Consider the following 26,970-nt stretch of genomic DNA (forward strand, 5'->3'; position numbering starts at 1 on the left):
CACTCACTCTGGCTAGGCTTATAAATGCCCTAGGGCAGATAGCCTAGTATGAACCTATGAACCTCTGCAATAACCCAATGAGCAACTGAGCACTGAATGAACATGTCATACATGCATGGAATTCCATTTAAGTACGTCTTCCATGTGAAGAAAATTTGTGATATTCTTTTCTCTGAATTCAGTGTCTTCCCTCCCTATGATCCACCACAATACGTACAACCAGTCAAGAACAATACATCAGAGGAAAAACTTTACAGTACAAATTTCACCCAGGATGGAACCACTGCAAATGGAAAATAGAAGCAAAGTACACATAAATTTGAGCAAAGTAAAATACAATGATCTTGCAAACAAAACATTCTCAGAAAATCCTTAAGAAATAGAATTAATTCAAATCCCAAATCCGTAACTGTAATCAAATAATAATAGATAAAAGCAGTCTTGATGAATTAAGAACCCCCCCCCCCCCATAAAATAGCATTGCATGCATTGAAAGTCCAGTTAGTAAAAATAAGCAACAAATACATAAAAATCAGCCTTGAAGAATTAAGGACTCCTATCTCTCTGTCTCTACTCTCTTCATTAAACAATGTAGCATTTATTGAAGGTCCAGTCAGTAGAAATAATCAAGTATTAATAGTTAAAAACAACCCTGATGAATTAAGAACTGATACCTCTACCCCTCACATAAAACAGCCAACAAAGGCCCTAACTGCCCTACATAGCAAGAACAATAACCAGCACTGCCAGCAATGGCAGGAGAATACCCCACAATTTTGCCACCGAGCCATTCCTTACAAATAAGTTACCACTTCTCATCAAAATCTGGGATAAATCCAGAACTAATAATCAGGCAGGGACAATCCAGGGGCACTTAAAACATTAATAATGTGTTAACGTGAGTCATTTATAGAATAAGAGAATATGAATTAATAGACATTTGTATGAAGTAAAGAAGTTTATATTATAATTTTTAATTTACTTCTAATCATTGTCATTATATAGTAAGTGCAATTTACCATTTGTTTCTTCAAAAATACATTTCTGCATTTGCATTATATTTTAATTTGATACACCCACCAGTTCAAAACCAGTCCTTTCTTAACTGTCCAGATGTCTGCAGAACATCCAGATTTTTGTCTCATAGGTTTGACCTTTTCCTCATAAAAGTTGTGGTTTTCTGACAAAGTACTGGTGACTTAAGTCACTAAATGATGACAAGCATTTGAGTGTCACACTTCCTATCCTTCAGAAAACATATGTTAACACAAAACCTGTTATCCTAGCAGCTATTCTAAGTTTATCAGAACAATATTTAAAATGTGTCCTTATTTTTGGGCCTTTGTCCCACCATTATTTATGGCTTTGTCCAGATTTCATGCACTAACAAGCTGACACTAGGTTTGCTGTCTACCACCACATACAACTGATATCACAGCTCTGGTCTGGAATATTTGATTAAAAAAATTATATGTATCTTAGCATGAATTTTGCCCTCTCCAACAGAGCACCCAGGGCAACTGCACCTCTTGCCCTACCCTTTCTACGCTACGGCCTTGCCAGCTTGCTTAAGGCCAATGTAGTGCAGACCATAAATCAGTCAGAATAGTCAGAGTGAAGTAGTAGCTGGCTGGCTGCATGATATGCAATAGGTGGCAAAACATTGAAAAAATGTTAAACCATATATAAATGATATATGAATATTCTGAATGTAAACACACTGCTTTAATTTTATGAACTCTGTAGCCACTGGCCTTTCAAACAGCTACACTATTTTGAAAGTGGCTGAGAAGTCTTCATTCCCATTTTGTTATTTATATCAATATATTAATTAAAAGGAAACTGCATAGACTGGAGGACAAGGCACCACCCTGGGTATATGACAGTTTCTCTGATGGCTGCAAGTCTAAATTAAGGATTGTGTGCTTCCCTGTTTTCAATTTTTAAATAAGAAAGCTTGGAAGTTTGGATGATATGACTCATGCAGTACTCTTGATCATAAAACAATCACTAGAATCATTTCTCTGAACTCCAGGACAGATGAAGTCTGCAGGTTTGTTTGATATTACTTATGCATACGTCAATTATTGGTTATGTACAGTCACTCTATTCCTCCTACTGCATGTACTTTCTCACTTGCTTAGGTAGGAGGTAAGATAGATAACTTATCTAATACACCCCCTTTCTGGTGGGTAAAACAATGTACATTTCTTGTATAAACAATCCAACAGCCCACCATGATGTCATCTGCATCCTCCCCCACACTCTTCCATGCACATATCTAGCACGTGCACAGATCTTCTCTCTCTCCCATGCACCACCATGGTTTCTCCAGCAGAAATAATTTCCGTTATTATACACTTTTTCATTTCCCACCCAACTTCAGGTTTGTGAGGTACTGCAGATGGATACACTCAGTCTTTTAGTGACATAAGCATTTTGTCCAAGTGTCGCACCCACACCCTTGCACAATACAGTTCAGCATTCTATGGATCAATGGTATGCAGCTAAACCCTTCCTGCAGTCTACTAATGCTGGTGGAATTATACTCTAACATATAATGTGTGTGTGTGTGTGTGTGTGTGTGTTCATGCATCTTCATATTCTCATCAGTGAATAACAGTTTTCTGACTGAATGAATAATTTAAATCATTACCACTGCAGGCCAGAGAAAGACACACTATGCACTGCTTGTGCAGTAGTCTTCATGGTAGACCTTTGTGGTAGAAGTAATATAATGCCGAAGAAACCACATACATTTGAATTACTACAGTCTGATGATTGGGGTTCCCTGTCAGGGTAGAAGTGTTTATCCTTTTCAGTGTCAGGGCTTATTTCTGGGCAATTCAGAGCAGCACCACCTACCAGCAGACAGGGTCTGCAGTGCTGCTCTGAGTCTTTGGAACTGACCCCTTGAGGGGCAGACACTACATGCACTGTTATATGCTTAATAAAACTTGCTTAAGTACAACAGCACATTAGATGACAATTCAGTGTAAATTATTTTCTATGTGTAGGAATGATTTTACTTTTCTGTTCAGTTTTGTATACAGTTAAGATGGCAATAATAATATACATCATCTGTTCTAGGCCAATGCCAAATTACTGCAATGATTTATGTTTCCATTGTCAGAAGAGAGCTAGCTTGCTAACAACTTGGGTATTTAGGGAAGTTATAAGCTTTTAAGCGTCGTTAGGCAGCATAGGATAGTGGTTTGTAGGATGACGTTGGTTATCAAGAAGAGGAGGAGGAGTGTGAGGGCAGCACCAAGGATCAAGTAGTGGAAATTGAAAAAGGGCAATTGTGAGGTGGAGTTAAGGCAGGCACTGGGTGGCAGTGAAGATTTACCAAATAGCTGGGTAACTACAGCAGAGCTAGTAAGGGAGATGACTAGAAAGGTGCTTGGTATCACATCTGGACAGAGGAAGGATGACAAGGATACATGGTGGTGGAATGAGGAAGTACAGGAGAGTATACAGAGAAAGAGGTTGGCAAAGAAGAAGTGGGATTGTCAGAGAGATGAAGAAAGTAGACAGGAGTATAAAGAGATGAGGTGCATGGCAAAGAGAGAGGTGGCAAAGGCTAAGGATAAGGCATATGAAGAGTTGTATGAAAGGTTGGACACTAAGGAGGGAGAAAAGGACCTGTACCAATTGGCTAGACAGAGGGACCGAGCTAGGAAAGATATGCAGCAGGTAAGGGTGATAAAGGATAATGAGGGAAACATACTCACAAGCGAGGAGAGTGTGTTGAGGAGATGCAAAGAGTACTTTGAGGGGTTGATGAATGAAGAGAATGAGAGGGAGAGAAGGTTGGATGATGTAGGGATAGTAAATCATGAAGTACAATGGATTAGCAAGGAGGAAGTAAGGATAGCTATGAAGAGAATGAAGAATGGAAAGGCTGTTGGCCCAGATGACATACATGTGGAAGCATGGAGGTGTTTAGGTGAAATGGCAGTGGAGTTTTTAACCAGATTGTTTAATGAAATCTTGGAAAGTGAGAGGATGCCTGAGGAATGGAGAAAAAGTGTTTTGGTACCGATTTTTAAAAATAAGGGTGATGTGCAGAGCTGTAGCAACTACAGAGGGATAAAATTGATCAGTCACAGCATGAAGTTATGGGAAAGAGTAGTGGAAGCTAGGTTAAGAAGGGACGTTATGATTAGTGATCAGTAGTGTGGTTTCATGCCAGGAAAGAGCACTACAGATGCGAGCTTTGCTCTGAGAGTGTTGATGGAGAAGTACAGAGAATGTCGGAAGGAGTTGCATTGTGTTTTTGTAGACTTAGAGAAAGCATATGACAGGGTGCCTAGAGAGGAGTTGTGGTATTGTATGAGATCAGGAGTGTTAGAAAAGTATGTAAGAGTGGTACAGGATATGCACGAGGGTAGTGTGACAGCGGTGAGGTCTGCGGTGGGAGTGACGGATGCGTTTAAGGTGGAGGTGGGGTTACATCAAGGATCATCTCTGAGCCCTTTCTTATTTGCAATGGTGATGGACAGGTTGACAGATGAGATCAGACAGGAGTCCCTGTGGACTATGATGTTTGCAGATGACATTGTGATCTGTAGTGTGAGTAGGGAACAGGTGGAGGAGACCCTGGAGAGATGGAGATATGCTCTAGAGAGAAGAGGAATGAAGGTCAGCAGGACTAAGACAGAATATATGTGTGTGAATGAGAGGGAGGATAGAGGAATGGTGAGGATGCAAGGAGTAGAGATGGCGAAGGTGGATGAGTTTAAAATACTTGGGGTCAATAGTTCAGAGTAACGGTGAGTGTGGAAGAGAGGTGAAGAAGAGAGTACAGGCAGGATGGAGTGGGGGGAGAAGAGTGTCAGGAGTGATTTGTGACAGACGAGTACCTGTAAGAGTGAAAGGGAAGGTCTACAAGAGAGTAGTGAGACCAGCTATGTTATATGGGTTGGAGACAGTGGCATTGACAAAAAGGCAGGAGTTTGAGCTGGATGTGGCAGAATTAAAGATGTTAAGATTTGCACTGGGTGTGACGAGGGTGGACAGGATTAGGAATAAGTATATTAGAGGGTCAGCCCAGGTTGGAAGGTTTGGAGACAAAGCCAGAGAGGCACGATTATGTTGGTTTGGACGTGCTGAGGAGGGATGCTGAGTATATTGGGAAAAAGATGCTAAGGATGAAGCTACCAGGTAACAGGAAAAGAGAAAGACCTAAGATAAGGTTTATGGATGTGGTGAGAGAGGACATGCAGGTGGTTGGTGTGACAGAGCAAGATGCCGTGGACAGGAAGAAATGGAAACAGGTTATCTGCTGTGGTGACCCCTAATGGGAACAGCCGAAAGAAGATGATGATGATAAGCTTTCTGGGCTCTTTCTGGGCTACAAAGGGGAATGTGGCTTTTGCTGAAAATAGGGAGATCAAACTAAGACTTTCTCATTTTAGGGTTGCTTTTACCTTGTGTTGGCTTTTGTGCCTTTTCGGCTTTTGCGAGGTAGCACTGTTGTGGGTGTAGTAGCGTTTTCAACTTGTGGTACTCTGGTAGCTGGGGGATGTGCAGTTGGGCAGATCGGAGTCAACTCCACATCCGTGCTGGCTGTGCTTTAAGGAGCAATGGTATGTTCTTCAGATCTGGGTCCTGTGGAAGAACATTTGTTATCGTTGTAAAAAAAAAAACAGGTAGAAGGGGTTGTGTTATTGCTGGGAGGATCAACATGGACATGTCAAATGCTTTTGGTTGTCCTCGAATAACGATTAGAGGCTGCGCATGCGATGTGAGTTCTGTCCATTTTTGTAAGTAGTATAGTAAGTGGCGATACTTAAAATTGTCCCTTATTGGAACCTTTGTACCTCTTTAATTTCTGACTATGCATCTCGTTGGTGCGGAGACTTTTCTCAGTCAAATAAATAAATAACATAAAAGAACCGCACTTTGGCTCTCCCACTTCTTGTATGTGTTGTGTTCACTCAGTGCCATGGCCAGGTTGAAATACTACCTTTGGCTGAAGCTGCGAGAGGGTTTCTGAGTAAGGAAGAGAAATGGTTACCACTGTGCATGCTGGTACGGCTCTAGAGGCATGTAGTGCTGTGCCAAGAGTAGGAACTGCACCCGTGCACTTTAATGGATGATGGAGTAGAGATGAACAGGAAATCTGAGGGCAGTTATTGCTCACATTGAGCAGTACAAATAACGGTAGTGGTAATTTTAAGGGTGTTGTAGTTACACCTCTCAACTGTACAGATTTTCGCAAAATATCCATAATTTTGTCTGATGTGTTTGGTCCAGTTTTATAAAATTGAGGTTTTCTGGCTAATTAGTAGAAAATCATTAAAGACTAAAAGTTAGAAATTAATGACAGACATTTGAGTTTCAGACTTTTTACCCTTCAAAAAAGTCATGCAAATAGGTAGGGTGTTAATCTATCAACGTTCTAAGTTTGTAAGAGCAATACTTTAAGCATTGTCCCTATTTTGTGCCTTTGTCCCAATTTTACTGATGACTTTGTCTAGAATCCTTGCTCTAAGAGTTTGAGAGCTATGGTTGTAATATGGGGGGGGGCATTGCTGGCTTCCACATGATTTTTTGCTGTTTACGTGGATTAGATGGAGATCAGTGTCCCAGTTCTCTTTCTTCATGTTTTTTTTTCATTGTGGGTGTACAGGGTTCCGGTTGTGTTGACGGTTCGCTTTTGGGTCATCGTAGGTATTTCCAACCTTGGATACTGCTTCTGTTCGGATGACGTCCCTCCTGACCAGGTTGTTGGGGGTAGAGAGTTGCAATGCACCTCCTTTGGTTGTTGCACAGGATTGTGGTTGTTTGGGGGTGAGTTCCCCTCAGTCAGTTGGTTGGTGGTGTGGGGCTACATGGTTTTCTGAGATGGGATGGCTTATTGCATTTCCTGCCATTTAATATGATCATAGTTTAATATTTGTGCAACAAACTTGTGGATTAAACCCAATCAAACCATGAGTACCTGCTGTGGTGTTTTGCTGGCGAGTAACAGTCGCTCTCCACGCATGATCGGAGTGGTTTAATATTATGGGGAGAGGGTTCCTCTGGCATGCATTAGAGTTTAGACTTGCTTGGCTGTAACAAAATTGATTGTTGTGGTCATTATTTCTTTAAGTCACAGACAGCTCTGGTAGCACATGCAGTGTTGGGTTTGGTGTGAGAATTTCTGTTGGTATTCACCGAATGGTGGTGATTAGTTTAAATTGAATCCAAATCTCCATTATTGTCGAGGGGTGAGCATGAAGATGGTGTGCACTTCCTGGTCAGAATTCAAGCCATTAGGGAGTTCATGCTGATGTCTACTCTGTTCCAATGGATTTAAGTTTTATGGGAGCCATTTGGTGGGTGGTTGTTTCATGTGGGCGGGGTTGTGTTTTTTTCATGGCATGTGGTTGTCTGCCAAGATGCTGACACATCTTTTCAGAAGGAGAGCAGTGCTGGTGTATTGATGTGGCAGGGGGGTTCTGGGCCACTGATTAGGGAGGGAATTATAAAGATATAAAAAAAAAGAATAATATGAAGTGTCCATAATTTTGCAACTTTTCCCCCAGGTTATTTATAGTGTGGTCTATACTCTTGTTTTTAGAGATGAAGAGGCATGTGTGAGGGCAAATCAGGTTAGTCTATCAACTTTAGAAGTTTGTACAGTCAGTATTTAGGGGTATCAAGTGGTACTGTACAGCAATGTGCTGCTCAGCTGCCTGAGATTTTATAGGGTGTCTGGGATTGTGGTTATGGAGCTGTCTCTTACCATTCGTGTTGATGCAACACCTGTTCTCTGTTGGAATGTTAGGTTGTCAGAGCAAGATTTCAGAAGTTGTCCCTGTTTATAAGAGAAATGACTACAGGGTTCTAGTTTAGTTCATTGGGGAAGATCTCAAATGAGAACCATTCTCAGAGGAAAGGTGGCTTAACTAGCATTTATAATACTGCCGTAGGGACATTTTTGTTTTTGTGCACATTTAAGCTGGTCAGAGTTTGTGTGGTAAGTAGTGCTGGGACAGGTAGGGTTGAAACATGTCTGGAGTAGGGTGAGGCAGGTGCTGGGTAATTATGGATAGTTGGGGATGTCTGCATGTAGGGCCAAGTCAAAACGCTGGTTGAGTGGACTTGAGATTTTGCATGAGTGATTAGCTAAGCAAGCCTCAAGGGGTGGGAGTTTATGCAAAGAGGACAGGCTTGGAATGTGGAAGTTATGTGGATAATTGGAATTAATTGATATGATGGAGATTCAACATCTATAATTAGGAATTCCAAATAGTGACCTATGCCTGGGGAGGTTTGAGGTGGTTTGGTTAAAGGGCAAGAGACATATGGATGTTATGTTTTTTGAATTTTAGGTTTAATGCATGGTGGTTAGGTTGCAGAAGGATGTTGTCTTGGCCGTGTCAACCTTGCTAAGTTGGAGTTCAGTTTGCTGAGGTAAAGGGAGTTTTTGAGGGTAGTAAACACAGAAACTATTACATTCATAAGATTTTGTGAACAACTAACAAAGTCGCAGCAACCTCTCAAGTTAAACACATGCATTTGGCAGCATGTTATTCATTCAGGTGACAGATTTCATACGAGGCTAAGGAGACACTTACTGGCTGCACATCATCTTTCGTGATCTGCCATTTACGGCCTAAGTACGTAATATGTTATGGGGTATGGGTGGAGCCTTTTGGTACCGGTTATCTATCAACACTTTTAGTTCAGATTATCATGCAATTTTATTTGGTAGGTAATGGCTGCTGAGGTGGAGGCTAGATTGATGAGTGGGAAACAGGGTGGTAACAAGTTTTGCTTTAGTTTAACAGGGTTGTAGATTGTGTATGGGGAATTTGGGGTTTCCACTTGGGGGGGGGGGGTCAGGATAGCACTGGTGGCTCGGGTTTTGTAATTGGCCATGTCAGCACAACTATGGTCTGTTTTATTATTCTTTGCCTTAATGATGGGTTAATAACTTTATTGAGGAAGTTCATAGGATGGTTAAAGGGTATTATTTTATTTTGAATAGGCTTTTTAAGGGAATGATTCTGTTTATTTCACATGTATCTTTAATGTCGAATGTGTGTGAAACGTTATGGGGAACTTTAAGTCATCTTGTTTTCACCAGGGTTTCACTCTCTGTATTTGTGGGCGCATTTTAGGCAGTTCATGAAAGAACTGTGCTCTTGGTGGTGCATAAGGTCATTAAGAAGTTTTCTTTATGCGTGTGTGGTGGAATTACAGTGTTCTGTTTTGCAGATCACACTGAGGTCACAGATAGGGAGCTGCGTAGTGTACAGTACTTGGGGGCGAGAAGGAATGTGGAATGAACAGGTGAGAGAGAGTACATTGCAAGAATGTCGGGGGATGGAGCAATATGAAAAGAAAGTCAGTTTCTGGTAGTGCAGTTGAATATGGTTTTGTTTGTTTGTGGTGTATTCCTTCCCAGCAGCGGCAAAGTAATGTTTTGTTTTGTAGATCATGATCTCAAGCATCAGACTTGAATGTCTCACTGCATTATTGGCAATGGGGTGGGGGGGGTCTTCAGAGTACTGGGGCAAGTAGGCATATTACCATGGGAATATACCATTCGGGCGAGGGATGGGTATAATTATAGCAATAAACAATGAGCAAGGGGTGACGGTTAGTGATTACATATATTATGATGACTAGGCTTGTGTGCTTGGAGTCCGGGTGAAATGGGAAATATGGTGGTCTTTCCATTGCTGGGAGTCCTCTGGCTATGTGCACATTTCAGGTCATTTTTAGTTGGGGGGACTGGGGACTATTACAGTTCACATAAGTTGCTATTGTACACACTTCAATGTTTTAGACTGACAGGTCAAGACAGGACATTAATATTGGTTTTCTTCCACTGTACATGGCATCTGTGATATGAACAGCCCCTGTTAACAGGGGCTTCAGTAATCATGTTGGATAGTTGGTAGGGTGATTAAGGTAGTGTTAGGTTGAGGTGGGGGAGCTAGAACAATTTAGCAGGGGCAGTTTAGGTGCGGGGCGTGCTTTGACATTGCTTAATGTTATTAAGAAAATTTGATTGGTGTATGCAGAGAATTTACATTGTTCTTTCTTTTGCAGGTGGCAGTAGTTGAGGCTTGAAGGAAGTAGCGTGGAAGGTGATGGATTTGGCAGGGTGATTGGTTCCTGCTTTCTGACTATATCGGTCGCAGAACAGGTCCTGGTTACCAGAGTGGTGCAATGCGGTCACAGAGCGCAGTTAACAGAAAAAGCAGTGGTCAGTTGCTTGATGGAAGTGGAATGAAAAGGAATGTATTCAGTTGGAGTGGATATTCAGGTGTGGTACAAGGGGGTCACAGGTAATGCTATTTTATTTAGGTTCATCAAGGCACATTTCAGTACTGCTATGTTAGGGCTTTGGGGTTGATGACAGGGATCGGATGTGGTTTACAAATGGGTACATTGAATGATGTTTGGCTTAACCCCCTCCCTTTATGGGGGGGGGGTAGTTGGTTAAAAATGTTTGGTAGGTGGGAGGGGGAACAGCCTGGTCAGGCTAGTTGGTGGAGAAGAGGGACAGGCTTGCCCTCTTCTGTTCCCCCTCTGGTGTCTGGATGTTCATTTCAAAGATTTGGGGAAAGGAAAATGAGTATTTGGAGGAAGCTTGCTGAATAGATAAGCAAGCTGAGGTAAGGATGCTGCTTATTTGGTGGAAGGTAATTCAATGAATGGTGTATGAAGTGAGATGGGACGCTGCTTCATAAGGAAAGTAAGTTAGATGGTAATTCAATAAATGGGAAATGAAGTGAGTCTTGGACACTACTTCATAAGTAAAGTAAGTGAGCAAAGGTATGGATGCTGCTTACTGGGACAGGGTGAGTAGGCACACTGCCTTGATTAACATTACAAGGATGTTTACGCTGTGTTTAGAATCAACTATATTATCAAAGCTATGTTATGGAAGTTTAATAAAGGTCGTCAAATGTCATTCGGTGTGATGTGCTTATTGAAGGGTATCAGGACAAATATGTGTTCTACTTCTATGACTGTCACTTCGTATAACTTATTAACATCCAGCTGCACATAAGAGTCTAGTGGTCTAGTCTTCATCTTCACATCCATCTTGTGCCGGGTGAAATTCTCACCATCAGCATGTGCAACAGAAACAATCTGGTTAATGTTACAGACCTGTGAATAACTACACATCCATCTTCTGAAAGCATGTTAAGTGTCACTGTTGACTTAATGCAAGTCATATCCTAGAGGCTAAAATTTCACCATATTCTATATAAATCTTCTTACCAAATGTACTAATTTGTTTACACTTTCATGGCTAGCCTAGTCTATCAACCCAATAGTCATTTTACATCTAGCAAGCTTACCAGATTTACCAAAATATTGCTGACATTTGTCAATTCCGAAGGAATTTTACAGTCACATAAAAAGGCTATTGCACACATCAAGCATTCACAGGCTGCATTAGTATTATGTATCACTATAATATATTTTCATAATACTTAAAAATGTTCGCTGTTATTTACATTTCATAAATATTACACTGTTTTAATACTCAACAACCACTGGATCAAATGTTTTGACAAGGGCACAAAAAAGTCAAAATGTCTCCATTGAGACTTCCTTTGAATTTTTTTGAGAATTCCTATGTAACTGGTGTATACTTTTACAGTCTTTTTAATAGCTGTGTAATTTTTGATTAAGAACAGTTTAAGTTGTACTTTATGGGAGAGGCAGGGTATAGATACAACTATATTAATACTATATGCATAATGTAAATGTAGTTATTCCCATCAATCACAGATGTAGTGTTTTTAAACAGCACTTTGCTCACAAATGATTTTGATGCTCGATTAGTTGCCCAGTTAATGTGATGGTGTTCTATATCATTAGTGTCAAACATGAAACGATACTTCCACAAAGTTTAATGAATTTTATACAGAAAAAGTTTAACATCTGCTGCTCATTCCTTTTATATGAATAATGGAAGATATTTTGCAAAAATGCTGCATTTGTTATAATGAATGTTTATTTGCACATTTCAGTTGCTTTTCTTCGGATGATATGAGCAAATCTGATGATAATTTGAAATGATAGTACATATTAAAATACCTGTTCATGCCTGCAGGTCTTCAGCAGATCATTATTCTAGGTACAGATACTAATCTAGTGTACTATTATTGTAAGGATAATTTGTAGTATGTCCTCTACTATGAAATACCTTAAAAAATGCAAACATATAAGTTAGTTAGTTAAATAATTCAGCACTGGATTTATAGATTTTGGTCCTACATCATTTTGAAATTAGAAAAAAAAAAACAAGCAAACAATACTACACATGAGTAAAATTAGAAAATAAAGAAATGTCAGTTATTTCAAAATATTCTCTTTGTGGGCCACTGCACTGCATTGCTTCAGTCTTGCAATTTCAATTTAAAGAGGTCTCTGCCACAGCCTGAGTCTGATGACCATTGTTACCTTTCAGAGGTAAGAGCCTTTCTGCCAATACCAGACTGACATTTCCTTATTTTAGACATCTCCACATACCTGGTGTACAGTTGCAAAGGTTGTTCCTAGGCAGTTGGTTAGGTAAATCCTTTGTAAACTAACCAATGCAAATCCCACCACTTGGTACATCTTTGCATAAGGGTTTCTGGGGCCAGATTTGGGTGTATTTGCAAATACCTGACCATTCATCCAGGCTGTGTCTGAAAGGGGTTAGGATCAACTTTAAGATGTAGGTAAGTGTTTTACATCAGCAATTAATTATTTTGTAGCATTATCTATCCTACCAAAAGTTTCTGTTTATGTAATAGTGAGATTAGGTCTTTTGTCTGGGTGTGCATAGTGTTACAGGTTTGTGAACTTTTTCAGGAAAGGGACATTTAAAGACTTATAGGCCATACAGAGGCCATCCTGTAGAAGTCTGTATGCAGTGAATAAGACAAAACTTTAAGGTGTTCTGCATAATTCATGGAACTCGGGATCTTGACTTTCTTAGTGAGGAAATGTTGAGGTTTTTCAGATTGCTCCATATGCCTGGAAAGGTATATGACAAATGGAGGATTTTATGGGTCTAGTACAAGTGCTCACATACCTGCCACCATTCACTGATGTTGGCCAGTGCCCTAACTCCCACTAATTTGATTCTATGAACTTAACTAAGGCTAACTGTGCTTCCCAGTACCCTGATTCTAACCCTAAAAAACTTCCACCCAGTCCATAAATCTAAACTCCTAGTCAGTCCCAAACCTTAAAATCCCCCACCCTTCCATAATCCTAATCTACTGATTAGTTCCTAACTGTAAAATTCCCATCCCTTCTGTAACCCTAATCTCCCAGTCACTACCTAAACCTAAAAAACTCCCCATCCCTAACCTTCTGCTACCTTATCACACCCTAGCCCTAAAATTCCCTTTCTCTTCCTAACCCTCATCTCCTGATTACCACCTAAACCTTAAATCTCACTTGGTTACAAAAGGGTTAAAATTCAAATTGATTAGCTTGAATATAATGAGTGGGATGGTGTCAGAAAGGCCATGGACAGGTCAAGGTATGATGTGTGTAGCAGTTTGCCCTAGGTCCTCAATGATACATTTAAAGAAATCTACTACATTACTTAGGCAGCATCTTCCCTTCAAAAACCTAACTTAGTTTGGATAAAAGGATTTTAGTCTGGCAATATCTTTGTTTATAAGAACCATAATAATGTATTGCAGTGTCTTATAACTAAATCTGGTAATGCTTAAGGGCCTAAAGTTTCCAGAATTAGTGCCGGGGCCAGCCTTGTTGAGAGGGGCAATAATAACACCTATGGTACAACACCAGATGATAAGGTTGAACAGATTTAGGAATGTATTATTGAGACATTGCTTCATACTGACTATGTAGCTCTCTGGTATATTAGCAGGCCCCATACCGCTCATGTTTCACACCTCCAAATCAGCCTTCTGTACTTGCCCAAGGGTGACTCCTACACTGGGATACACTGTGATAGAGATATGTTGTCCTAAGGACTGAGACTTCAGGTCAATGAACTAAGTTCATCTATTAATATGTTGGCTACGTCTATAGATGCTGTATCATCTCAGAGTAACACTGTGTACTGTTTCTAAGGTTTTTAATATAGCTGAAAAAAAAGGATACATGGTTATGTTCAACAGAGGTTTGATTTTAGGTTTATAGCTAACCTTGGTAGTTTTTATTTTGATTCTGTGTTCTTTGTTTCACGTATTGAGTTTAATTTTCTTAGTGTGAGCTTTTAAGTTTGTCCCTAAAAGTAAGGATTTGTTTTCTTTTTTTATAGGTTCATAGGTCATTGGAGGTTACTTGGCTAATGGCCCTAGAATCCCTTACAAGCCTAGCCATATTTATCTTGAGTTTCCCCAATTATCAGTGGTCCGGTGAGTGAAGTTCACAGAAATAAGGGTGTATGATAGTTAATACAGACTTCCTTTCTCCAGGATGCAGATGGGTGCCATCCCAGGAGTGAATTTATGGTCACCCATCCATTGATCAAAGTTGCGTTTAAAGAGTCAGGGAGGGTCTCCATTTCACGTGAATTCGAAGCTTGTTCCAGAAAAGTGGCAGTATCTGGAAGATGTATTTATCTCTCCAGCATGACCTGTTTATGTCAGAGGCTAGGTTAAGATCCCTGGAGCAAGTGACCCTCATGCAGTTTGATTTACGAATGTATAGCATTTCTATCAGGGCCAGGTAAGAGACTGCCCTGTAAGCCAGCACAGGTCATCTCTTAGCAACCTGAAGGAGATAGAATACAGTGACAGAGCTTCCAGTCTTTCTGCATAAGACTTGTTTTGTGTACCCTGTAATTTCTTAATGAAGAACCTCTGTGATCTCTCCAATTGTTGCAGGTGACTGGTGAGATACATGAAGAAGGGAGCATTGTATTCAGTTACTGGTCTGAGGACTGAGTATAATGGAATTATAACATCCTTAGATCTAGATGCAATACCTTTACTTATAAAATGTGCCACATAGAAGAATTTCCTTACTACTGTGGATAGGTGGTGGTCAAAGTTTAGATTGCTATCAACGTGAGTATCCAGATCTCATACCACTGGATCTACACTTAGGGGTGCTGCCTATTATGTAATTGGCAGGGATGTCAGTGTTCTCAAATGGAATAATAATGCATTTTTCTGCATTTAACTTTCATCTGTGGCTTTGGCACCAATCGTTTGTAAGCGTTAACCTTATCTGCAGTATATTAACATCACTGAGAGACTCAATGATTTCTCCTAATTTGCAGTTGTTAGCCAACTTGGTCAGCCACAGGCTGTCCAAGTTTGCCTGGACTTCTGAAAAATAAATTCTGAACAGTAAGCAGCCTAGCACAGAACCCTGTGGTATTCCAGTAGTGACTGATCTTTTGCTAGAGATGAAGTCACCCACTTTGACAGTGTGTGTGTGCTGTCAGTGAGCCAGTTGGCTACCCATCTGGTAAACTAGAGGTTAATTCCCAATTGGGAGAGGTTATCTATACTACCTGAGTGGAGGACTGTAGCAAATGCCTTGGCTAGGTCAAGATAGGTGGTATGCATTGTCTCTCCCTTATCCTGGGCCTTGGTGACTTTCTCAAAGAACTGGGAAAATAAATTAAAAAAAAGTTCCGTTCACACCACACAAAGTCCATTTATTCAGTATTAAGCGCTTTCATCTCATAAACCAGAGACTTCATCAGAATACAAACTAACCGTAAATTGTTCCATTTAAATAATACAATTTACTGACATCACAAATTACATCTCTCACATAGTTGGCCAATCTATAACAATCAATCAGAAATTAAAACAGTAAATCGCACATAACTAAAAACCAAAATCAATGATACAATATCAATAGTCCCTATGGTGACTGAAAGGGCTAATAATATATGAATGTAAGGAAAATATAAATAACATAATATATATACATATTTGTTTAGAAACCTTTAAGGTAATGCAATTTTAAATAATAAAAAAGTTTTTAATAACGGTAGTAAAATTTCCATGTGGAATGTATGGATTTTAGTTATGTGAGATTTACTGTTTTAATTTCTGATTGATTGTAATAGATTGGCCAACTATGTGAGTGATGTAATTTGTGATGTCAGTAAATTGTATTATTTAAATGGAACAATTTATGGTTACTTTGTATTCTGATGAAGTCTTTGATTTATGAGGTGAAGTGCTTAATACTGAATAAATGGGCTTTGTGTGGTGTGAACGGAACATTTTTTTAATTTATTTTCCTAGTGTTTTGTTTGGTGCTACATTGGTTTATACTTTCTCAAAGAAGTCAACCATGTTTAACAGGCATGCTCTGCCTTTAACAACTCTGAACTGGGTTGGGTCCAGAGTTTGGAAAATTACCTATGTCCTTGTTAATAAGGTCCATCATGATTCTTTCCATGGCCTTGCATATGATGCTAGTCAAGCTTATGAGCCTATAATTCCCAGGGTCAGTTGATAGTACCCCTTTGGGTAGAGTGATTACTCTTGCACTGTTGATGTCCTCCATTCCTCAGGAGCATAACTACTTCACAGGCTGTTGTTAAACAGTGATCCAAGTGGGTCTGCTAGGTTATGTTTTAAGTTGTTTAAAAGGCAACCTGGGAGGTTGTCTGGTTCCACTGATTTCATGTTTTTGGCCTTGGAGAGCACCAAGATGATGGTGGCAAATACACTTTGGGGGACCACTGGAGGGGACATGGGGGTGACGTTTGCTCCAAATCTGTCAGCTAGCAGGTTGGTTATTACCTCCAGTTGAGTATGGGTGGTGCCATCCACAACCAATTCAGTGCATAGATGACTATTTTCTTTTAGATTTTGGACGTAGTTAAAGAATCCCTTGTGATTATCCTTAGCTAGGGAGGCTATTTTTACTTTGTAATCAGCTTTGGAGGACCTGACAAGATCTCTAATTTGTTCATTTAAACTAGAGAGGGATTTCTTCCTCTGCTGGGCCAGTTCCCTCTTGTTCTTGGACATTAGTTTCTTTTGCTTGTTGTATAGCATGTTTATACTAAGGGTCCATGAGAGTGTCATATTTTTTCAACAGGCCCTGGTTTTAATCTGGTCAGGTACAGTCGATTCTATACAACTGCTTAAATGCTTATACAGGGTAATGGTGTACACCTGTGCATATGAGTCCATGTTATCTGAGTCTGAGAGGACTTTTAAACTTCTCATAACATCAGTTAGTAGGATGTAACTTGGCTTTGAAAAATTCTTAAGTATTTTTGAGCTTGATGGGATATATGATCTTATAATTATATCAAACAAGTCTGATTTATGGTCCAATTTTACAAAGGAATCCATCACATTGGTGGGTTGGGGTGCAATGCTCTTCCATTTGAGCCTCTTGTGGGTGTGCCAACTACCTGTTCCAGACATTTGCATTTACAAAGTCCAAGAACCTCTGAGCCAGCATGTTTGTGGTCATGTACATTTACCAGTTAATGGCAGGATAATTAAAATCACCCATAAGTAAGGTGTTGGGCTGTATGGCAAGTGACTCCAGTATGTCCAGATAAGAAGTATGCTTTTCCTGTTTCATGGTGGAAGACCTATAGCTAGCTATGATGAGGTAGGGGGCTTTGCCTATAGTTAATTAGATATGGAGTAGCTCAAGAGAGACATACTGTTTGACTAGTCTTAAGGTGTACTTATACTTAATGAAGATGGATACACCTCCTTCTTTGTGTCTTTCATGCTCAGCTTATGGTATGGTTGCCACTGGTCCCTTTATCAGCGGGACACTCATGAGTTGAGCTACCTTTTCCCATTGCCCATTGTGCAAAGCAGCAGGACTTGAAATGTTCTGCTTTTTGGTCGCCCTGAATCATCATATTAAAGTCGCAATTACTTCTGGCTTTTCCATGGCAATTCAGTTATGTTACCAACCCAAACCTGTAAGCAGATCTATGCCCTGTTAGGTCCAGGTGTTTTAAATTGTGCAGCAATTGGCTAAAATTCATGGAGGGGATGAAGATTGGGGCAGGAAAAGCCCTACAATGATTGTGGCTGTAGAGCTGTTTGTTTTTAGCGCTTCTACAACCGCACAAAAGTAAGACCGAAATTTATCTTTTTTTTTTTTCCTAACAGCCAACCCAGCCAGCCAGCCAGGTACAGAGCCAGCCATCCACTCATCCATCCATCCATCTAGTCATCCAGCCAGCCAGCAATCCAGCCAGCCAGCCATCCATCCATCCATACAGCCATCCAGCAGCCAGCTAGCTATCCACTCCATCAGCCAGCCTGCCAGACAACTAGCCACACCAGCAGCCAGCTAGCTATCCACTCCAGCAGCCAGCCTGCCAATCAACTAGCCACACCAGCAGCCAGGCAGTCAGCAAGCTAGCCACTCCAGCAGCCAGTCAGCTGGATAGCCACTCCAGCAGCCAGCCAGCTAGGCACTCCAGCAGCCAACTGGCCAACCAGCTAGCTCAGCAGCCAACCAGCCAGCCACTCCAGCAGCCAGCCAACCAGCTAGCCACTCCAGCAGCCAGCTAGCCACTCCAGCTGCCAACCAGACAGCTGTTGTACCCATAATTGCATCTCCTTCATCACTCCTGGGGATGTTATTGTAGTGGGTGTGGCCAGTGTCATATTCGCTGCATCCCCATGTCCAACTTTGACCCACTTAAAAGGTGGCAACCCTAGGTTGTGGTCTGAATCTATGGACATCATTGTAGCCCTGCATGGCAGGAGTGCTTTCTGTGCCTTTGAACCATGTCTCAGTGACTGCACAGACATCAGCATTTTCCAAAGTGAGGAGTGCTTCCAAGCAGTGCAGTTTCTTGTTTAGACTCCTAGCATTAAGTAGAAGTACCTTGAGTTTATCTAGACAGGATTTTGTTAGGTTGGGAGATTGGTTATTTTGACACTGCCTAAAAAAGGTGCAACAGGAGTGGCTAAAGTCTTTGCCAGTATTGAAAGCCTAGAGGAGACAGGTACCGACCATCTCTGGCAAAGCAGCATGGTCTGTTGACCATGTCTTCCCAGGCTGACCATTATTGGATCCCCTTGGACTGACACCAGAAGCTAAACCAATTGTTAAAGTCAATCATTTTTTGTTTCTATTGTGGCATCATCCTTGGAAAAGGGAGAATGCTGCTTAAGGTTAGGCTTATACCTAGCTGTGACACAATTTAAGAGCTTAGTCATGTCTCTCTTCATATGTCCAGTAAGGTACATCTCAAGTCATTCGCCCCTACATGGACTATGCTGGATTCATATAAGTACTTGTGGTTGAGTGACGAGTGCTTGAGTGAGCTGACATATCCTGACACCTGAAAGACAGCTAACCATAACTTGCTGCTTTATCCAGCCTAGTGAGGGGAACATCCTTGTGTCTCACAATGGAGTCACCTATGACCAATACATTAGGTTTTGTGGTGTTATGCCTTATGGCTTATTTGTTGAGACACTGGTGTGTGTGTTATGTGTTGTTGTTTTTTTGCATTGTTATGTGTGTAATGTGGTTTCTGTTTAGAAGGCCTCTGATCTTTTGGTAAGTTACTATTGAGTACCTCTGCATATATGGGTTTAAGTGTCATGTCCCTATTTAGTGTGGGAAGTGTGTACGTACTGACAACCTGCTTGAAATCTGATTTGTCCTTATGTGAGAGTTTTGTCTCCATTTTATAGTGTTACTGCATCTCCCACATAAAGTGCTTGTTTCAGAAGTAAGCCATTGTCAGAATACATGAGACAATTGCTGCATTGCCTCAGGATGCCCATGTCTGTCAGGTTGGATGGAGATATAATGGGGAACTGCCAGTCCATGATAGCAGGCTCTTGCTGTATGTTTTAATAAGGAAGGGAATGGGTTAATTTGACAAGACTGTGCTGGCAGCACCAAGACTACAAGAGGGACCTATACTTTGTGTAGGCTAAGGTTGTTCAATAAGACAACGCTACTCAGTGCTCAACTGAGTTGCTCCTAGAACAGCAGAAAAGCTTGGAAGGATTTCACTGACAGCTGTTTAGGGAAACACTGATGTTCTTAGCTTTTGCATTTATACAGGGCATTGCTAATTGCATCTGTGAGAAGAGCAGCAACACACAAACAAGAGGCTTAAATACAAGCAAAGAGAAACATGTTTTAAGCTAACTACCAATCAGGGAAGCATACAATAAACCTTCCACCAACAATCCTCCACGCAGACATTTTAGATCAGCACACATCTGCCATGAAGGTCTGGAAAAATACCTTCTTAACATAGAATAACTGGTTTGGAGCCCAAGTATAACAGGACCACACAAACTACCTACAACTAACAGATACAATGTAATAAAGTGCAATTAACTACTTAAAGCAGCAACAGACAGTGCACTTTTTTAAAACAGTTAAAGTACAGCCACAGAATATAAGAGAAGTGCAAAAAATGTTTACAGCCCTTTTGTGTGCTTCCCAGCTCAGATAGACCAGGTAAATACCTACTGCCCCTAATGAATAATCCCGGTCCTCCTAATGTAACAAAGCACAGTAACGAAATGTCCAGAGTAAAATTCTACCACAAACAAACTTAAAAGATACAAAATGCTACCACAAACAAACTTAAAGATAAGGATACAAAGTGTACTTGAAACAGCTTATAAAAGTGTGATTATTCCATAAAATTACTTTACTTTGTATAAATAGGCCAAGAGCCAGTCAATTGTACAAAAGGCACTAAAACAAGATAAGCTGATTAATAAGCCTTTCAGTCAATAAAACTACATGCAGAAATCTCTCAAGTGTTTCCCCAACCTAAACAGACCAGGCTACATCCTAGTTCACTAGATGGAAATTCACTGATCTCTTGATGTAAAAAAATGTGCTTGCTAGAATGTAAAAATATACTATTTTATCTACAGCCGGCTAGATAATGAATTCAGAGCAAGTCAGTCAGTAGAACAGACAATGAGGGCAAAATGCACTTTTTTCAATATAAACATAAGGAAAGGCAAATAAAATATTCAATATATCAACAGCTGTGTTGAAAGGGAGGGGCTTATTAAGCTCAATTTACAGTATGTGTGGGCAGATTAAAATCGCCTGGTTTAAAAAACAGATCAGTGAAGGAAAGAGTAGGTGGGAAAAAACTAGCAGGGAATCACCCGCAGTGCTTTCGTTTATAAAGGCTTGAGATATTTTCAGAAAAAGACAGAGACCCAGAAATGATAAAGTTTTTCTATGCCAAGGTTCTACCACAGTGCCTTATTCCTGAACTTGGCACTGTATCTATGCCAGATCCAGATGAATGTCTCCATGTAAGCATTCAGGTGAGAACAGAAACTTTCTGGAAATGTGAAGCCATTAGCTGCAGGGTCTTCAAGAACAGGGCTCTTCAGTAATTTTAGGTCAGGATCTAACTTCAAGAAGTTCATGTTAGGAAAATCCCTGAAGCTGGCAGTGTGTGGGTGTTTTGTTCTAGGATCTGATGAGGAAGACCACTAAGTGACAGTCAGATTGACTGGATATAGGGTAACTGTAGGCTTGAAACAAACTGGAACTATGTTTGTGATAACCAAATCCAGAACATTTGAGTCCCAAATAGGGATTCTAATTGGGTGAGTTTGCATTGGTTAAATCTAGAAAGTACTATGGATATTTATTTGTAGTCATGTAGGTTTTCCAATTAATGGGTGGATAATTAATATACCCAAAGAATAAAGAATACTGCTGTTTGATTTAATGGGAGGGACCAGAGTTTGTATGGCTATTTTTCATTGGCTGAGGGTGTCACAGAAGGGGATTTACAGTTGGTCAGGATATGGTAAGGAGTATTAATGACAGTTACTAGGATGTGGAGGATATCAAGGTAATTTTCCTGCCATTTAAGTTTAAACAAGATAAAGTTGTTGAGAATTTTGGAAACACAATCACAAGTACCAGGGGCTCTGTCATTAGAAGTTTTGAATGAGTGGTAGGCACTGAAACCTGGTGGACAGTGAGCTGTCACTGCACTGGAACCAAGTTTCAGTTATAAAATGGATGCCAATCATTTAAAAGGGTCAGGAGTGCTTTTAGGTGAATGGAAGAGAAGTCTGAACAATGTAAGCAGACTTACACTATCCAAAAAAGGCACTATGAGGGCATAAAAAGTCTTGGCAAATATATGAAGGGCTTGAGAAGAAAGGTGCAGGCCATTCTTGGCAAAGCAGGAAGCAGTGTCAACCATCTCCCTCCAAGAAGGGACATATTTCTTAATCTTTGAACAGGCTTCTGCATGGGATGTGTTGGGTATATCTACCCCATAAATGATAACTACTGTGTCTGTATTTTCCATATTGCACACAAGGCTTATTATATCAAGTACATCTTTCACCTGAACTCAGAGCGTGACTTGGTTAACTGGATCATTTGCAAGGGGCTTCAACCTAACACCATTAAGAGAAGACAGGAAAACTTCTAGATGTACTAGCCCAAACAGAGATTCGTGGCATTTTAATGACTCCTGATATGTCTGCAGGCTAGCAGGGTTGTGCATATGGTCACCAAAAATGGATGAGAAGCTTGGCCACACGGAGAACAAGGGTGCACACTTAAATTTCCAAGTTTAGCAGCTATTCTCAGTTCTGATGGTTCCAGTTTCATAAAGGCACTCAATCAGCCACCGACCTTCATGACTGCACCAAATGACTTTTGACATCACTCCTTGGAGGACTGCTTCACTTACAATCCCATAGCATATCTCATCCAATAAAAGAACAGGCCTTGTTACACTTCTAATAAAACAGACCCCGGTATCTAATTTTGAACCACACTTGATAATAAAAGATGGGAAAGTGTTATCCACAGTTATAATCAAGGAAGAAGTCTGCAACTTAAAATTGGAATGCTGGGACATCTGACCTAGTCCTCTAATATCTCTGTTGGCTGTCCTCCTCCGAAAAACTCAGCATCTGTGCCCAGGGGCATTTTACCCAAAACGCTGTCTCTAGGTTTCTCTGTTTGTCATAGCTCCAACCAGAGTCCCTCACAAGACTGGGCCAAGTTGGCCTTGTGCTTCCTTCAAATTCTCTGCACCTTGTAAACATGTTCATCCCAGCCCTCTATGCCAAGGGTTACCCTTACTAAAACAAAGTGAGAAATCTCTACAGTAAGGGACTCAAACATCTTGTTCTGCAGAAGAAGAAATAAACTACAGGTCATGGCTTTCTTCTGCCCATGAAAATGACACAAATCATGAGAAAGCATTGGCTTCCAACTTTCCACCAGAATATGAAATTTGGAGACAGTCTGTCAGACATTATAGAAAACTTCAAATAGCAGTATCAAGAGGCTGCAGGCTCATAGTTTCATACGTTAATACTAGGCTATTGATCTGATGAACTACTTGTAGCTTTAGGTGTTCATTTTGCTGTTGCAGGCTATGAATTTCTTTCTCTTCTTATGTAGCTTGTTAACACTAGGGTTCCACCAAATAGGTATGTTTTTAAATTTGGCAATGTATTTATGCTTATGGGGACTGATCCCTCAATGGATGCCTGGATGTGGGCATAGAACATATCTATGAATAAGACTGATTGTGATGTGGAATTATTCAGATGATAAGGGTGTTTGAATTTCATCAGAACATCAGTTAATTGGATTAGATTTTCCTTTAACTAGTTTCTGAAGATGTAGGGCTTACAGGGTAACTCACATCCTGCACACAAGGTAAATGCTTCTGCACAGTAGTCAGATTTGACCAATACTTTGGTAACTACTAGTACTGATTGTGAAGGGGGGAGGTCTGAGGAAAACTAGTTTGTCTAAAGAGTCACCAGGAATCTTCGAGCATACTTATTTGTATAGGTTCCTCATATAATGGAGGAATAGTTGAACTCACCCAAGCAGATAGTCTTGGACTCTGTAGTGACCAATATCAGTTTGTTTAGATATGCCTCATGGTTTTCCCAGAATATTTGGGGGAGGCGTAGATGGCAATAATATGGTAAGTGATTATATTTATCGAGTAAAGGATGTAGAATGTGGAGCAACACAGATACTCACTTCAGCTACACCTTCCAATCGGGCATTGGGTCTGAAGGAATGGCAGCAATAAATCATTGCACTGCTTGGATGCTACCATTGTTCTAATACCATTTTTCAGTAACTATGCATGTATCTATATTTTCTAGGGTTAGGAATGTGTTTTAGGAATGCAACTTTTTGTTAAAACTTCAAGCATTGAGCAGTACCTCTTTAATATTGCTTTGATTTTGATTGGCCATGTAAGTAATTTGACAAGACTGACCTTGCCTAAAAAAGCAATATGGTTGAAACAATAAATTGTGTTTATTAAACAGAAGAAAAGAGGTGTGTGACATCGTTAGCAAAGTTGTCAGTCATCTCCTCCCTGTCAGATATATCTCTATACATCTATAACTTTATATATATATATATATATATATATATATATATATATATATATATATATATATATATATATATATATATATATATATATATATATATATATATATATATACACATGGATCCCTATCACAACACCGACACGCCACAAAGCCGACACCAAAAGACTGACAACACACAATACCGACAACGCACAAAACCGAACACCATAACACCGACACACAAAACGTAAACTACACATTACACACAACTATACATGCACTAACCTTAACGTCCGATACAACCGCACACTTACCCTACCCGCACTCTAACCCTAACTCACTTAACCCACCCTTAAACATATAGTCCGTCACTATCGCACACTCACCCTACCCGCACCCTAACCCTAACTCACTTAACCCACCCCTAAACCTACAGTCTGTCACTATCGCACACATACCCTACCTGCATCCTAACCCTAACTCACTTAACTCACCCTTAAACATATAGTCCGTCACTTTCGCACACTCACCCTACCCACACACTAACCCTAACTCACTTAACCCGCCCCTAAAACTACAGTCCCTCACTATTCCACACTTACTTGTCCGCTCCCTAACACTAAATCCCTCACTCTATCCCACACTTACCGAGTCACGCTCACACCTTCCCAATGTCGGTGTTTCACCCGTCGGGATCTCACCTTGTCGATCATCTGCGTCGTCGGTCTTCTCGTCTCCTTCTTTAGAGTGTCGGCCTTCTGGCGTGTCGGTGTACTGAATGGGACCCATATATATATATATATATATATATATATATATATATATATATATATATTATATATATATATATATATATATATATATATATATATATATATAGGATCTCCACAGAATAACAATACTTACCAAGACAATAACTAAAGTCAATTATCTTTCATTTATATTGAGGTATCATTTTAGCTGATGGCAGGCTGTTGCTCAATACCAGTTTCCCATCCAGTTCAGATGCGTATTCTTAGAGCTTCATCAAATCCCTCTTCATATGATGCAGTGAGGTGCATTGCAAGTCATTCATAGCCATGTGTGAAATTATCAGATCATATGCCTACCTCGGGTAACGGGATTTGAGGGCCTTAGTGATACTATAGATCCTGTCACCTGAAAGACAGCTAACTATGACCCTGCCTTTGCTCAGCCTAGTGAGAGGAGCATGCGTGTCTAAGTATGCAGTCTCTGGAGGAACACAGATACACACACAAGGACACTGCCAGATGTGCAAGCTTACTCCTGCTTTCTTAAAGGTTTTTGCATGCTGGTTGTGTGACTCCTTTTTGTGGTTGTGCTTACTGTTGTGGTAAAAAACATTTTATGCTGATTTAGAGCTCTTGATGCTGGCTATCGTGCAGAAGATAGATTTGAAGATTTAAGCTGATGCCTAGATTTAGGAGTTCCATGATGCTTAGGTAGAGATTCTTTAACTGCATGAACATAAGACAGTTTTGTATTTATAGTAGGTGGATGTTGCATAGGTATGTGGCTAAAACAATATTAAACTGTTACTGAATGAAAGAGGGCCACCTCAGATTTATGTTTTTACACTTCTCGCAGATTGATTAGTTTCCTTTCAGTGAACATGAGACGGTTTTTGATTTGCCTTAGGATACCATATTCTATAAAGCTGACAATGAAGGAGGATCAGTCCACTTTCTCCACATGATGACCAGTGCTGCTGTGTAATGAAGGTTCATAGGATGTTACTAGGCTATTGATCAGAGGGTCTTTACAAGCCTAGCCATTAAATCCCAATATAATACCATATGAGAGATATTGTGATTGCCCAAGGTTTTACTAGTAAGGACTGCCCATGTCCAGGAGAGAAGCTGTGGCCATCCATGGCAGAAATTTATGGTTTCCCATCCAGTCATCCAAGCCTGCACTTAAACAGGGTCTTGGAGATGCTTTGCTTAATATGGATTGGAAACCTGTTCCAGAGGAGTGGTAACTTCTGGGAGATGTATCTGTCTCTCCAGCAGGTCCTATTTATGTTGCAGGCTAGACTGAGGTCCCTAGAATGGGTAACTCTAGTCCCATTTGACTTAAGGATGTGCAGCATTTCCATTATATTTGGGTCAGAAATAGCCCTGTAAACTAGACATAAGTCACCTCTAAGTAGTCTATATGCTACCAAGTACAGTGACAGTGAGTTCAGTCTATCTATATAAGACGTGCTGGAATTTTCGCAGTTAGAAATCTCTGAGGTCTCTCAAGTTGCTGCCGGTGTCTGGTATGGTACATACCAAAGGGAGCATTAAATTCAATACTGGGCCTGATGAGGGATGAGTACAGAGGAGTTATAACCTCTTTGCTCTTGAGACAATGCCTTTGCTAATCAGGTGAGTGATGTAGAATGCCTTCCTCACCTCAGTAGACACATGGTGGTCAAAGTTGAGGTCACAGTCAACATGTGTTCCCAAGTCTCTACCTACTGAACTGGTACTTAGGGTATTATTTGTTATTTTATAATCATCAGGGACATTGTTTTTACCGAAGGGAATGGTGATGTATTTTTTAGCATTTTAAGACCATGGCTTTGGCAATGATCGTAGTTCTGTGTAAGCCCCTTTTGAAGCACACTTACATCGCTAGAGGATTTAATGATAGCAATTAATTTGCAGTCATCCACAAA

At 40.4% G+C, this 26,970-nt stretch overlaps 1 long non-coding RNA gene across 2 annotated transcripts in view; it reads right to left on the bottom strand.

The window, feature by feature from the left end:
• The window catches only part of LOC122791328, a 1,134,043-nt gene that overhangs the window by 2,643 nt on the left and 1,104,430 nt on the right, over nt 1-26,970 (bottom strand). The gene's annotated exons all lie outside the window — the stretch shown is intronic.

The sequence above is a fragment of the Protopterus annectens genome, chromosome 17.part0, assembly GCF_019279795.1.
Source record: "Protopterus annectens isolate FY-2018-M chromosome 17.part0, PAN1.0, whole genome shotgun sequence".
NCBI lineage: Eukaryota > Metazoa > Chordata > Ceratodontiformes > Protopteridae > Protopterus > Protopterus annectens.